Below are 15,843 nucleotides of genomic sequence, written 5' to 3'. Positions count from 1 at the left end.
TACTAATCCAAAAGGATGCATGCTCCCATATGTTTATAACAGCGTTATTTACAATAGCCAAGATATGGAAGCAAACCAAGTGTCCATCCATAGATGAATGAATAAAGTATATGTGGCATACACACACACACACACACACACACACACACAGGAATATTACTCAGACATAAAAAAAAAGAATAAAATCTTGCCATTTATAACAACATGGATGAAGCTAAAGGGTATAATGCTAAGTGAAATAATTCAGTCAGAGAAAGACAAATACCATATGATTTCACTTAAGACACAAAAAGTATATGTGGCATACACACACACACACACACACACACACACACACAGGAATATTACTTAAGATTTCACTTAAGACACAAAAAGTATATGTGGCATACACACACACACACACACACACACACACAGGAATATTACTCAGACATAAAAAAAAAGAATAAAATCTTGCCATTTATAACAACATGGATGAAGCTAAAGGGTATAATGCTAAGTGAAATAATTCAGTCAGAGAAAGACAAATACCATATGATTTCACTTAAGACACAAAACAAATAAACAAAGAAAAAAAAGAGACTAAAAAAAAATAGATCTTAAATACAGAGAACTGGTAGTGGCCAGAAGGGAAGTGATTGAGGGAATGAAAGAAATAGATAAGGGGGATTAAGAGTATACTTATCTTCATAAGCACTGAGAAATGTATAGAATTGTTGAATCATTATGTTGTACACCCGAAACTAACGTAACACTGTATATTAACTATACTTCCATTAAAAAAGTAAAGAAAGTAAGAAAGCGCTCCAAAATAAAATGATGGAGACATATCAAAAAGACACAGGGGACAATTTGAAGAAACTCCAAATCTGAACAATTTTAGCACCAAAACAAAAAGGTAGTAGTAAGTTATAACCCAATGAATAGAATAAGAATGTGCACATCCATACTGAAAATGTCTGGATATGTGGATGGCTGGAAAGGGACAGAGAGGAAACTTCCTCTCAATACAGTGCCAAGCAGAAAAGTCTCCATTTTGCTACCATAACAGTAAAATTGTATCAGTCAGAAAACATCAATGAATGCCAAATATAGGAGGAGGGGTTTGATGAGGAGCAACACTTACACATTCTCAAAGTCTATATACACAAATTACTTAATTACACAAGAAAAAACAGTAAATGTACAGTGAAAAAATATTTTGGTGAAAGACAACATCTTAACCAACCAAGGAAAATTAATATCATCAGCAGACTTCTGGCTATGACTGAATAAGATTGGCAAATCCTCTCCACTCCCCAAAAAGCACCTATAGAGTTAGACAAAATTAACATAAACAATCATTGCAATCTAAAAACTGAAAAAAGGCATACAACAATATGAGATTTTTTATGATTTTTAAGTTGCTGAAATTTGGGTAAGAACAATGGTTATCTATGGCACTCTGGTCTACGGTTTCTCTCCCTCCTCCTACAACTTCAATTAATGGATGTTTGTCCAGGGTGGCACAGGCTGGAACAACCTGCAGCTTTTCTACTGCAATCAAAGGGGGCTCACTAAATCTGGAGTGGTAGGTGACATCCCTGCCCAAAAGCTGTTGGTGTAACAGTCTCAGAGTAAGCAAGCAGGGAGGGCCAGCTGCTCTACTAGCCTAAGGCTCCATTCATGGTTGGAATAAGCAAATTCCTGACAGCCTCCACATGTGTACGGCAGAGACTAGAGAGAACCCAATTTTGCCACATACTCCTGGCTAACCCTGAGGTTGTGCACACGCTCAGCAGAGATACAGAAGAGTCCAATGGAATTAAATGCCAGGCACTTGAAAACAGCTTGAACATTGAATCTACTCTCCTACACACACACATTCATAAACAGAAGATGGAAGCCTTATTGGCTTGAGGTGTTGGAGAATAATCTATTCAGAAACAGGGGCAAACCCTAGGAAGCAAGTCTTAAAAACAAATAATAAAATTTTTAAAAATATTAATTTTTTTTTGAAAAGAGCAGACACATCAGTAGTCACACTGCAAGGGAGAGAAATTTCACAGATTAACCCCAGACAAGTTTCTAAACAAAAAGCACACAAATGCACAAAATAGCAACCACTAAAACCTTCTAGAGAAAAAAGTCAGAATCCAGAGATGCTATGATATATTATTTAAATGTTCACTTTTCTACAAAAAATTATGAGACATTCAAAGAAACAGGAAAGCGTGACCCATATTTGAGTTGAGGAGGTGGGAAGCAGTCAATAGAAACTGTCTCTGCATGATCCTAGACACTGGATTTAGCAGACAAATATTTCAAAGAGGCTATTAAAGATATATTCAAAAAGCCAAAGGAAACCATGCTTAAACAATAAACTAAAATATGGAGCACCTGGAAAGCTCACTCAATTAAGCGTCTGACTCTTGATTTTGGCTCAGGTCATAATCCTAGGTTGTGGGATCACATCAGGCTCTGCACTCAGCAGGAAATCTGCTTGAGATTCTCTCTCTTCCTCTGGCTCTCTCTCTCTCTCTCAAATAAATAAGTAAATCTTTTTTAAAAATAAATGAAAATGTGACAACAATGAACCAATAAACAGATATTGTCAACTAAAAGATAGAAAAAACCAAAATGGAAATTCTGGAACTGAAAAGTACAATAACTGAAATGAAAAATTCACTAGAGGGACTCAACAGCAGAGTCAAGATAGCAGAAGATAGAATCACCGAGTGTGAAAATTGATCAGTACAAATGATCCCATCTGAAAAACAGACAGAATAATAATTTGAAGAAACATGAACAGCATCTTGGAGACCCGTGAGAAAATAGCAAATGTACCAAAATACATGTAATTGAAGTCCAGAAGAAGAGGAGAGATAGGAAAAGGGGGGCAAAGTAACTTCTCAAATTTGGTAAAAAAAAGAAAAGAATAATCTATACATCCAATAAGTTTAATAAACTCCAAGTAGGACAAATACAAAAAGTCCACACCTTGATACATCACAGTCACATTCTTGAAACCCAAGCCCAAAGAGAAAATTTTGAAAGCAGCAAAAGAAAAATGACTTGTAAAATAAAGGGAAAATATGATTAACAGCTAATTGCTCATATTAATCAAGAAGGCCAGAAGACAGTGGAATGACATATTCAATGTGCTGAATGAAAAAAAAAATCTGTCAAACAAGAATTTTATATCCAGGAAAATCATACTTTAAAAAATGAAAGCAAAATGAAGATATCCCCCCCTAGACAAAGACAGAGAATTTATTGCCGGCAGACCTACCTTATAAGAAATACTAGAGAGGATGCGCGTTAAGATGGCAGAGTAGTAGGGGGACCCTGAACTTGCCTCATCCTTCCAATACAGCTAGATCAACATTCAACTATTTTGAACAACTAGGAAGAGGATTGCAGGATTAAGGAAACAATATACACAGTTGGAGCATGAGAAGCAGGCAGATGCAAAGTTTGGAGTGGTTAACTGGGGGAGAGGAAGCCATGAGGCCGAGAAAGGGAGGAAACCCATTTCACAGAGCAAAGTCAGGAAGAGGGAGAAAGAGAGAGAAAGTATCGCAGCACAAAAGCCTCCACCAGTCGATACCCTGGACCATTCAGGGAGAGATCGCTCCCCTTCCCAGAGGGCATTTGGAAGAGCGGATTTTGCCTGTCCGAAGATGAAAGGCCAGCTAGGGAACCATCGGGCTGGGCTCAGCCGCAGGGTCGGAGGTGGACACAGAGGGCAGAAAACCTCCTAAGTTTTCACTGTGGCGCACAGTAGGCTTAAACCTCTATGTGCTCATCTAGGGGCTGGTTTTCTGGGGCTGAACTGAGCAGAGCACAGAGACTGAAGCTGATTGCAGATAGCCTGGCTGCCGCTTTTCCCTGTCTGCCACAATAGATTCAAGCCTCTGCGACAGCTTTTCTGGGGCAAAAGGGAGTAGGAGAGTGCAGACGGCTGATAACCTGGTTCCAGCTTTTCACCAAGAGTTACAATAAACTCTAGCCTCTGCACCGAGCACTGTGCGATGGCTTTTTGGGACGGGGTGGTGCTGGATCCACCCCGAACCTCTCTGCCAGGCGTGGGGAGGAGGCACACACCTTAGCAGGCCCTATAAAACGTGGAGTTTTGAATCCCAGCCACTGGCCAGAGATAAAATACAGGAAATCTATGGCTCTGGGCCTGCCAAGGGCATGGGTACAGGCAGGTTAGGCCAGGGAACTGACTAAAGCCTGGGACACAGATTCTTTGCTTTTCTAAGAGGATCCCTGAACAGCAGTGGCCAGGAGTTCCACTCCCCAGGAACAAGAGGTCAGGGTAACGCCATATTCTCACCTTCTGCCACCCCTCCCATCAGCCCAGCTAGACTCCAGAGAGAAACACAGCGCCTCCAGTGGAGGCTGGAGTCCCCTACACTAAACCCCGCCCCACTGGCCGGGCAGGGGCATCTGTGCAAAGGCAAGTCGGCTTGTGAGCCAACCCAGCAGGCTTCTTCCTCAGAAAACCAACACAGGCCCCCACATCTACCAAGTCTAGCGATTAAAGAAAGCTCCAAAACATCAGCTTTCAATGGAAATAGGACCAGGTTTGCTTCTTCTTTTTTTTTTCCCCTTTCCTAATTTTTTAAATGTTTTTACTTTATTTTTCTACTTATTTTTTATTCTTTATCCCTTATTTTATATATCTTTTCCTTTTCTTTTTCTGTATCAGGCTTATAATCTTTTGTTCATTTGTTGGTTCCTTTGTTTCCTTGTCTTAGTTTTCAGATCAGGCTCCTTATTTTCTTTTTTAATCTTTAATTTTTTTTCTCTTCTTTGCCTATTATTCTTTCACTCCTTGTTTCTTATTTCTTAGAATCAGGCTTAAAGTTTATTGTTTGTATGTTGGTATCAATTTTTGTTCCATTTCCTTTTCTCTTGTTTTGGATCAGGCTTGTTTTGTTTTGTTTTTTCCTCCTTATCATTTCTATTTTCCTTTACAGGTGCAACTTCACAAATAAACCAAAGCACACCTACTTAAAGGTCCAACCACTCTCCACTACAAGCAAGGAGGAACTCTGCAGAGGAAGGACCAGTGGGAAAGAACAGCCAAAACACAACAGCAGAGTGTACACAGCATACACCAGGAACACTTCCTGAAGTTGTTGTTGTTGCTGTTTTTGCTGGGGTTTTTTCTTTCCTCCTTTTCCAGACACAATGACTAGAAAGAGAAATTCACTGCAAAAGAAAGAACAGGAGGGAGTACTCTCTGCCATGGATTTAATCAATATGGATACAAGTAAGATGTTGGAATTAGAATTCAAAACAACAATTATAAAGATAATAGCTGGGCTTGAAAAAATCATAGAAGACACTAAAAAATTGCTTACTGTAGAAATAAAAGAACTAAAATCTAGGCACCTCTGTGAACATAACACTGCGAGCAGCACGGAGCGTGTGGGCTCTGGCCTCTGCTCCTAACCTGCCCTGCCTGCCACGGCCCTGGGGACTCAGGGCAGGCACGGTCTGGATGCTGCGCAGGGGCTCCACTCTCCTCTTCCTGCATAAATTCACAGACAAACGTGAATGGATAACAACGTAAAATGGTACTGGAACAGTGAGAATCAGCAATTTTGCACAGGAAGCTTTGGGAGATGTTGTTACTGTAGTCTGCCTGAAGTTGGGATACGACTGAACAAACAAGATGAGTTTGCTGCTTTGGAAAGTAAGAAAGCTGCTAGTGAACTCTATTCTCCTCCATCAGGAGAAGTAACTGAAATTAATGAAGCTCTTGCAGAAAATCCAGGACTTATCAACAAATCTTCTTACGAAGATGGTTGGCTGATCAAAATAGCACTCAGTAATCCTTCAGAACTGGATGAATTAATGAGTAAAGAAGCATATTAGAAATACATAAAATCTATTGAGGAATGAAAATGGAACCCCTAAATAAACTAGTATGAAACAACTTAATCTAGCATAGTTGTCTGAAATTAGTGGTACACAGAGGATTTAAAATAGCAACTATTAGCAATACCAGCCGATAAAGAAACTACTTGCACCAATGCTAATGGAAAAAAATACTCCTTAACTTTATAATGATTGCAGAGAAACACAGTATGAATCTGTTTTGCAACACCCTCTGATTTTTATGTTCCAGTTCTGATATTCAGAATCCTGAAATTATCTGTGGTTAAAGACTAATTATAAAAATTATGTAATTCAAGGATAACATTGTTAACTTCAACATTAAGAAATATTATAACTTGCTTACATCTATCCCTGGATGGGGGTCAAAATACTTAAACAATCTTTCCATTGGAAATAACTGGCAGTGGAGAAAGATTTGTTAGTTGTATAGTGTCAGATAAAGAACAATACTACCTTAATTTTGCAAAATACTGCACTTGCTGGTGCTATTTTTATATAGTGAAGCAACAGTCTTGCAGGAAGATAAATAGTTTAGTAATAAAACATTCAACTTCTTCATTAATCAAATTTTTTGTTTTGCTCTTAATATTTCATTTAGTGACTCTGCTATTATTTGTGAAAATGCTAATTTTAACTTATGGAAAGTTATTTTTTTAAAAGGAAATTTAAGCCATAACAATGAAAGGATCCAAGAAAATGTTTCCTTTTAGTCACAAATCTGGTTTTTCTTAAAGACATAATTGCCTGATACCATTAAGTACCATTTTTGGTAATCTTTAATATAATAAAAAAAGAACTAAAATATAATCAGGCTGAAATTAAAAATGCTATTACTGGGAGCAATCAAAATAGGAGGCTCTAACTGCTAGGATAAACAAGGCAGAAGAGAGAGTGAAATATAAGACAAAATGATGGACAGAAAGGAAGCTGAGAAAAAGAGAGAGAAACAAAGACTGGGTCACCAGGGGAGACTTCAAGAAATCAGTGATACCATAAAGCACAATAATATTTGAGTAATAGGGGTACCAGAAGATGGGGGGGCAGAAGTTTACTTGAACAAATTATAGCTGAGAACTTCCCTAACCTGCAGAAGGAAACAGGCATTCAAGTCCAGGAGGCACAGAGAACCCCCCTCAAAATCAATAAAAATATGTCAACACCCCAGCATATAATAGCGAAGCTTGCAAATTTCAGAAATAAAGAGAAAATCCTGAAAGCAGCTCAGAACAAAAGGTCCCTAACCTACAAGGGTGGAAACATAAGGCTGGCAGCAGACCTGTCCACAGAGTCCTGGCAGGCCAAAAAGGACTGGCATGATATAGTCAATGTGCTAAATGGGAAAAATATGCAGCCAAGAATACTTTATCTAGCAAGGCTGTCATTCAGAATAGAAGGAGAGATTAAGAATTCCTAGGGACAAACAAAAACTAAAGGAATTCATGAACACTAAACCAGCCCTGCAAGAAATATTAAAGGGTATCCTTTGAGTGGAGAGAGAGCCCAAAAGTAACAAAGGCCAGAAAGGAACAGAGACAATCTACAGAAACAGTGGCTTTACAGGTAATACAATGGCACTAAATACATATCTTTCAATAATTACTCTGAATGGGCTAAATGCTCCAATCAAAAACACAGGATATCAGATTGGATTTTTTTAAAAAGACCCATTGATATGCTGTCTTCAAGAGACACATTTTAGACCAAAGACACTCCAAGATTGAAAGTGAGGGAATGGGGAAGCATTTATCGTGCTAATGGACATCAAAAGAAAGCTGGAGTAGCAATCCTTATATCAGACAAACTAGATTTTAAACCAAAGATTCTAATAAGAGATGAGGAAGGACATTATATCATAATTAAAGGGTCCATCCAACAAGAATATCTAACAATTGTAACTATTTATGCCCCTAACTTGGGAGCAGCCAATTATATAAACCAATTAATAACAAAATTAAAGAAACACATTGATGATAATAATAATATAACAACAGTAGGGGACTTTAACACCCCGCTCACAGCAATGAACAGATCATCTAAGCAGAAGATCAACAAGGAAACAAGGGCTTTGAATGACATACTGGACCAGATAGACTTCACAGATATATATATTCAGAATATTTCATCCTAAAGCAATAGAATACACATTCTTCTTGGGTGCACATGGAAAACTCTCCACAATAGATCACATACTGGGTCACAAATCAGGTCTCAACTGGTACCAAAAGATTGAGATTATACCATGCATATTTTCAGACTACAATGCTTTAAAGCTTGAACTCAATCACAAGAGAAAATTTGGAAGGAACACAAATACTTGGAAGCTAAAGAGCATCCTACTAAAGAATGAATAGGTCAACCAGAGAATTAAACAAGAATTTTAAAAATGGAAACAAATGAAAATGAAAACACAACAGTTCAGAACCTTTGGGATGCAGCAAAGGCGGTCCTAAGAGGGAAGTATATAGCAATACAGGCCTTTCTCAAGAAACAAGAAGTCTCAAATACACAACCTAATCTTACACCTAAAGGAGCTGGGAAGCCTAAATGCAGCAGGAAAAAAGAAATAATAAAGATTAGAGCAGAAATCAATGACATAGAAATCAAAAGAATAGTAGAACAGATCAACAAAACTAGGAGTTGGATCTTCGAAAGAACTAATAAGATCGATAAACCCCTACCTAGACTTTTCAAAAAGAAAACTGAAAGGACCCAAATAAATAAAATCATAAATGAAAGAGGAGAGATCACAACCACCACTGAAGAAATACAAACAATTACAAGAGAATATTATGAGCAATTATATGCCAAAAAATTAGGCAATCTGGAAGAAATGGATGCATTCCTAGAAACATATGAACTACCAAAACTGAAACAGGAAGAAATAGAAAAGCCATAACTAGCAAGGAAATTGAAGCAGTAATAACAAATATCCCAACTGGTGGCACCTGGGTGGCTCAGTTGGTTAAGCATCAGCCTTTAGCTCAGGTCATGATCCCAGGGTCCTGAGATCAAGCCCCACATCAGGTTCCCTATTCAGTAGGGAGTCTGCTTGTGCCTCTCTCCCCATCCCCACTCATTTTCTCGCTGACTGACTCTCTCTCTCAAATAAATAAATAAAATCTTTTTAAAAATCTCCCAAAAAAAAGAGTCCAGGGACAAATGGCTTCCCCAATGAATTCTACCAAACATTTAAAGAAGAACTAATACCTATTCTTCTGAAGCTATTTCAAAAAATTGAAATGGAAAGAAAACTTCCAGACTCATTCTATGAGGCCAGAATTACCTTGATCCCAAAACCAGACAAAACCCCACCAAAAAGGAGAATTACAGACCAATATCCCTGATGAACATGGATATAAAAATTCTCACCACGTAACTGGCTAATAGGATCCAACGGTACATTAAAAGAATTATTCACCACAACCAAGTGGGATTTATTCTTGGGCTGCAAGCGTGATTCAACATCTGCAAATCAATCAATGTGATACATAACATTAATAAAAGAAACGACAAGAACTATATGATCCTCTCAATAGATGCAGAAAAAGTATTTGACAAATACAGCATCCTTTCTTGACTAAAAACTCTGCAGTGTATGGATAGAAGGAACATATCTCAATATCATAAAAGCCATATGCAAAAAACCCACAGCAAATATCATCCTCAATGCGGAAAAACTGAGAGCTTTTCCCCTAAGGTCAGGAATGAGACAGGGATGTCCACTCTCACCACTGTTGTTCAACATAGTTCTGGAAGTCCTAGCCTCAACAATCAGACAACAAAAAGAAATAAAAGTCATCCAAATCAGCAAAGAAGAAATCAAACTCTCACACTTCACAGATGACATGATTCTCTATGTAGAAAACCCAAAAGACTCCACCCCAAATTGCTAGAACTCATACAGGAGCTCAGCAAAGTCACAGGATATAAAATCAATGCACAGAAATGAGTCGCGTTTCTATACACTGAGGCAGAAGAAAGAGAAATCAAGGAATTGATCCCATTTACAATTGCACCAAAAACCATAAGACACCTAGGAATAAACCTAACCAAAGAGGTAAAGTATCTGTACTCTAAAAACTATAGAACATTTATGAAAGAAATTGAGAAAGACACAAAGAAATAGGAAAACATTCCATGCTCATGGATTGGAAGAATAAATATTGTTAAAATGTCTATGCTACCCAGAACAATCTACACATTCAGTGCAATCCCTATTTTTATATCAACACTTTTCACAGAGCTGGAACACACAACCCTAAAATATGTATGGAACTACAAAAGACCGCAAATAACAAAAGAAATGTTGAAAAAGAAAACCAAAGCCAGAGGCATCACAATTCCAGACTTCAATCTGTATTACAAAGCTGCAATCATCAAGACAGTACTATACTGGCACAAAAAAAGACACATAGATCAATGGAACAGACTAGAGAACCCAGAAATGCACTCTCAACTCTAAAGTCAACTAATCTTTGACAAAGCAGGAAAGAATATCCAATGGAAACAAGACAGTCTCCCCAACAAATGGTGGTGGGAAAATTGGACAGCCACATACAGAAGAATGAAACTGGACCATTATCTTACACCGTACACAAAAATAAACTCAAAATGGATGAAATACCTAAATGTGAGACAGGAATCCATCAAAATCCTAAAGAAGAACATAGGCAGCAACCTCTTTGACCTTGGCTGCAGCAACTTCTTGCTAGACATGTCTTCAAAGTCAAGGGAAACAAAAGCAAAAAATGAACTACTGGGATTTGATTCAGATAAAAAGCTTTTTCACAGCAAAGGAAACAGTCAACAAAACTAAAAGGCAACCTATAGAATGGGAGAGTATATTTGCAAATGTCTTATCAGATAAAGGGCTAGTATCAAAAATCTATAAATAACTTATCAAACTCAACACACACAAAAACAAACAAACAAAAAATCTAGTCAAGAAATGGGCAGTGGGGCGCCTGGGTGGCTGAGTCGTTAAGCATCCACCTTCGGCTCAGGGCGTGATCCCGGAGTCCTGGGATCGAGCCCCACGTCAGGCTCTTCCACTGGGAGCCTGCTTCTTCCTCTCCCACTCCCCCTGCTTGTGTTCCCTCTTTCACTGGCTGGCTCTCTCTCTGTCAAATAAATAAATAAAATCTTTAAAAAAAAAAAAAAAAGAAATGGGCAGAAGATATGAACAGACATTTCTCCAAAGAAGACATCCAAATTGCCAACAAACACATGAAAAAATGCTGAACATCACTTGACATCAAGGAAATACAAATCAAAAGCACAATGAAACAAATCAGGAAACAACAGATGTTGACAAGGATGCAGAGAAAGGGGAACCCTCTTATACTCTTGGTGGGAATGCAAACCTGTGTAACCACTCTGAAAAACAGTATGGAGGTTCCTCAAGATGTTAAAAATAGAGCTACCCTATGACCCAGCAATTGCACTATTAGGCATTTATCCAAAGTATACAAACATTCAAAGGGGCATCTGCACCCCAATGTTTATACCAGCAACGTCCACAATGGCCAAACTATGGAAAAAGCTCAGATGTCCATCGACAGATGAATGGATAAAGAAGATGTGGTATATATACACAATAGAATATTACTCAGCCATCAAAAAGAATGAAATTTTGCCATTTGCAATGACGTGGATGGAACTACAGGGTATTGTGCTAAGTAAAATAAGTTGGTCAGGGAAAGATAAATATCATATAATTTCACTCATATATGGAATTTAAGAAACAAAACAGATGAACCATGGAGGAAGGGAAGGAAAATTAGACAAAAACAGAGGGAGACAAACAGTAAGAGACTCTTAATCATAGGAAACAAACTGAGGGTTGCTGGAGGGGAGGTAGGTGGAAAGGATGGGGTAACTGGGTGATGGGCATTAAGGAGAGCACTTGAACAAATGAGCACTGGGTGTTATATGCAACTGATGAATACTAAATTCCACCTCTGATATTAATAATACACTATATGTTAATTAAACTGGATTTAAATTTTTTAAAAAATTGTACAAAAAAAATACTAAAGTCCTTCAAGTTGGGGCACCTGGTTGGCTCAGTTAAGCATCTGCCTTCTGCTCAGATCATGATCTCAGGATTCTGGGATCAAACCCTGCATCAGGCTCTCTGCTTAGGAGCGAGTCTGCTTCTCCCTTTCCCTCTCCCTCTGTGATCTCTCTCGCTCTCACTCGCTCCCTCAAATAAATAAATAAAATCTAGAAACAACAACAAAATAAAGTCCTCAAGTAAAAGGAAATGACACCAGACAACAACTCAAATCCAAAGAAGGAAATAAATAGCATGAAAATGGTAAATATCTACATTAGCACTCAAACATTATGAAGAGACTTCCAGTTTCCTATCCAGCATATAAGGGGCTTGAAAGTTGTTACTCCATCCTAAAAAACAAGTAAAAATCTGAACATAATGAAAATCAACAGCTCTTCTTAAATCCATCAGAGAAGTCACAGAAAACTGCTGCCACCAAAATTAGAGAGAAAGACAGATACAGAGAATCACAACTTAGGGAAGTGAATCCACATTTTTGTGGGTTTTACTTCCAGGAGCTCTACCAGTAAAGACTGGAGAAAATTCCCCTCCTGCTTCCAGCAGAGGGAGGGGAAAATAAACATTTTTAAATATGCCAGAGCATTCTGTTCTTAAGAAGGCATGATCTCGAAAGAAACTATTTTACCAGAACTTATTGGGTTTCTCTCAGAGCTTGACTAATCTGGAGAAAGGGAAATGCCCAACTCATCCCCCTCTAGCCATCCTGTCCCACACTAGATGAAATTGAAAAATAGGTGTGGAGTTCACAGCCCAGAGATACAAGCTCACTAAAAGATTGAGATCTTAATCATAAGACTATAGGATGCTTTCCCCCACACAAATCTTACCACCACATCACTAAAGGCCTATTTACTATAGTTCCTTTTACCTAGTAAGTAATGCATGGCTTTCAACAAAAAATTACAGGACATACTAAAAGCCAAAAACACAGCTTGAAGAAACAGGACAAACATCATAACCAGACTCAGATATGGTAGCAATGTTGGCATTATTATACCGGGAATTTAAAATAACTATGGCTAATATACCAAAGGCTCCAATGGAAAAAGGAAACAACATGCAAGAATAAATAAATAATGTAAGTAGAGAGACAGAAACTCTAATAATCAAAAAGAAATCCGTAGATAGGCTGGAAAGATGGCAGAGTAGAAGGACTCTAAGCTCATCTTTTCTCATGGATAGAACTAAATAACACTCACATCAGCACAAATAACCCAGAAAATGACCCAAAGACTGGCAGAATAAACTCCACAACTAAAGATAGAGAAGAGGCCACATCAAAGAAGGTAGGAAGGGCAGAGATATGGTTTGGAAGCAAAATGAATCATGGTTGTCCATGATTGGGAGTGAGTAGGGGGCACAGTGAAGGGCAAGAAACAGACTAGCACACCAGGGATCCCTCATGGGGAGGACAAATCCTCATACATTTGGCTTTCAAAGCGAGAGCTTTGAAATTTCATGAATTACTACAATCAGTGGGACTTAAAGCCTGGAATTTTTAAAATATCAGAGGCTCAGCTCTAGGAGAGCCTGGAAGGTGATAGGAAGCTGAGTCTCCACTCTTAAAGAAACAGCACGGCAAAGAGCCCACAGAGATACAGTGTAGAAATAGCAGCTTGAAAAACGACTGGAGCATATGGGAGGGAGAGTTATTTACTCATCTCACAGTGTAGCTGGAGAGGCAGGAATCACACAAAGAGTCCTCCAAGAACAAAGGAGCTGGTAGGCAACATTTCCCTTCCCCAGCCCTCAGAATAAACACAGGGCCACCTGTGGGAACCAGCACTGCACCGACACTAGCTATCTACCTTGCTTACACAAAGCTCCACTCCTTTGTGCTTTAGCAGAACCATTCTTCCTAGTCACACTTGCCTCAGTCCAGAAATTGTAGATTCTTTCCCCAAGAAGACTGGCACAAACCCCACCAACACCACATCTCCAAGCCAAGCATTTTACAGGCGCTCAGTTCTGGTGGCAGCCAAGGCAGGTAGCATTTCACAAGCAGACCAGCATGCACCTTGTTAAATGTGCCCCACCCCGCAGCAGGACAAAACATTGCCCACAACAGGCAAAGAGAGCCTCTGCAAATGGCTGAAGGAAAGAGCAGCCAGGACACAACAGCAGGGCATAGGCAACACACATAGGAGACACCCCTTGAAGCACTAAGTCCTGAAGAACAGGGGACAGTGCACTGCACAGCTTTACAGGACCTCTTGTTCATCAGACATTATCTTCAAGAGCATGAGATAAAGCTCACTTTCCTAACACATAGGAATAGACACAGAGTTAGACAAAATGAGGAGACAAAGAAATATGTCCCAAATGAAAGAACAGGAAAAACCACAGCAAGAGACCTAAGTGCAATGGATATAAATAATATGCCTGATAGGAATTTAAAGTAACAATCATAAAGATACTCATGAGATGAAAAACACAATAAATGAAATTTAAAATACACTTGAAGGAACACATAGCAAGCTAGAGGAAGCATAGCAATGAATTAATGACCTGGAAGACAGAGTAATAAACAGCAATCGAGTTGAGCAAGTCAGAGGGAAAAAATTATGCAAATTGAGAATAGACTCAGGGAACTCAGTGACCCCATCAAGTGTAATAACATTCACATTACAGGGATCCCAGAGGAAGAAGAGAGAAAAGGGGGCAGAAATTTTTTTAAAGAAATAATACTTGAAAACATCCCTAATCTGGGGAAGGAAACAGATATCCAGATCTAAGAGGCACAGAGATCCCCCCAACAAAATCAACCCAAGGAGGTCCACACCAAGACACATAGTAATTCAAATGGCAAAAAGTAGTGATAAAGGAAAAAAAATTAAAGCAGCAAGAGAAAAGAAGACAGCTACATACAAGGGAAACCCCCTAAGGCTATCAGCAAATTTTTCAGCAGAAACTATGCAGGCCAGGCAGGAGTGACATGATAAATTCAAAGCGCTGAAAGGGAAAAACTGGTGCCAAGAATACTCTATCCAGTAAGGCTACCATTCAGAATAGAAGAGGGGCATCTGGCTCGCTCAGTCAGTAGAGCATGCTACTCTTGATCTCTGGGTCATGAGTTTGAGCCCCCTGTTGGGGGGAGAGAGAGAGAGAGAGAAAGGAAGGAAGAACCAGACCAGAAGTAGAGATAAAGAGTTTCTCAGACAAACAAAAACTAAAGGAACTCATGACCACAAAACCAACCCTACAGGAAATATTAAAGGTGACTCTTTAAGTGGAAAGGAAAGACCATAAATGAAATATGAAAACTAGGAATCACAAAAGCAGTAAAAATAAGTATATCTGTAAAAATCAGTCAAGAGATTCAGAAAATAAAAGAATGTAAAATGTGACACCATATATCAAAAATGTGGGGGGAGAGGAGTAAAGAATGGATCCAAACTTAAGCAACCATCAACTTCATATAGGCTGCTATAAGAGGATATTATATACAAACATAATGGTAACCACAAATCAAAAACCAGTAATAGGTATGCAAAGAATAAAGAGAAAGGAATCGAAGTTTATCACTAAAGAAAGCGAATAAACCATGAAAGAGAGCAAGAGAAGAAAGGATCAGAGAAAAACTACAAAAACAACCACAAAACAAGTAACAAAATGGCAATAAATACATATCTATCAATAATCACTTTGAATGTAAATCGACTAAATGCTCCAATCAAAGGACACAAGATGATAGAGTGAATGACAAGACAGAGTGAAAAAACAAGACCCCATCTATATGTTGCTTATGAGAGATTCATTTCAGGCATAAAGACACCTGCAGATTGAAAGTAAGGGGGTGGAGAAACATTTATCATGCAAATGGATGTCAAAAGAAAGCCAGGGTAGCAATAGTCATATCAGACAAAATA

General features: G+C 38.6%; 1 pseudogene; it reads left to right on the top strand.

Annotated features, from left to right (window-relative positions):
- The first annotated feature begins 5,253 nt into the window (after window positions 1-5,253).
- On the top strand, window positions 5,254-5,930 carry LOC148108409 (glycine cleavage system H protein, mitochondrial pseudogene; annotated as a pseudogene).
- Window positions 5,931-15,843: the final 9,913 nt, after the last annotated feature.

The sequence above is a fragment of the Ursus americanus genome, chromosome 20, assembly GCF_024610735.1.
Source record: "Ursus americanus isolate L20-20 chromosome 20, mUrsAme1.1.p, whole genome shotgun sequence".
NCBI classification, from domain to species: Eukaryota; Metazoa; Chordata; class Mammalia; order Carnivora; family Ursidae; genus Ursus; species Ursus americanus.
The sequence above is the reverse complement of the archived record's forward strand: the minus strand, read 5'-3'. Positions and strand labels throughout refer to the sequence as shown.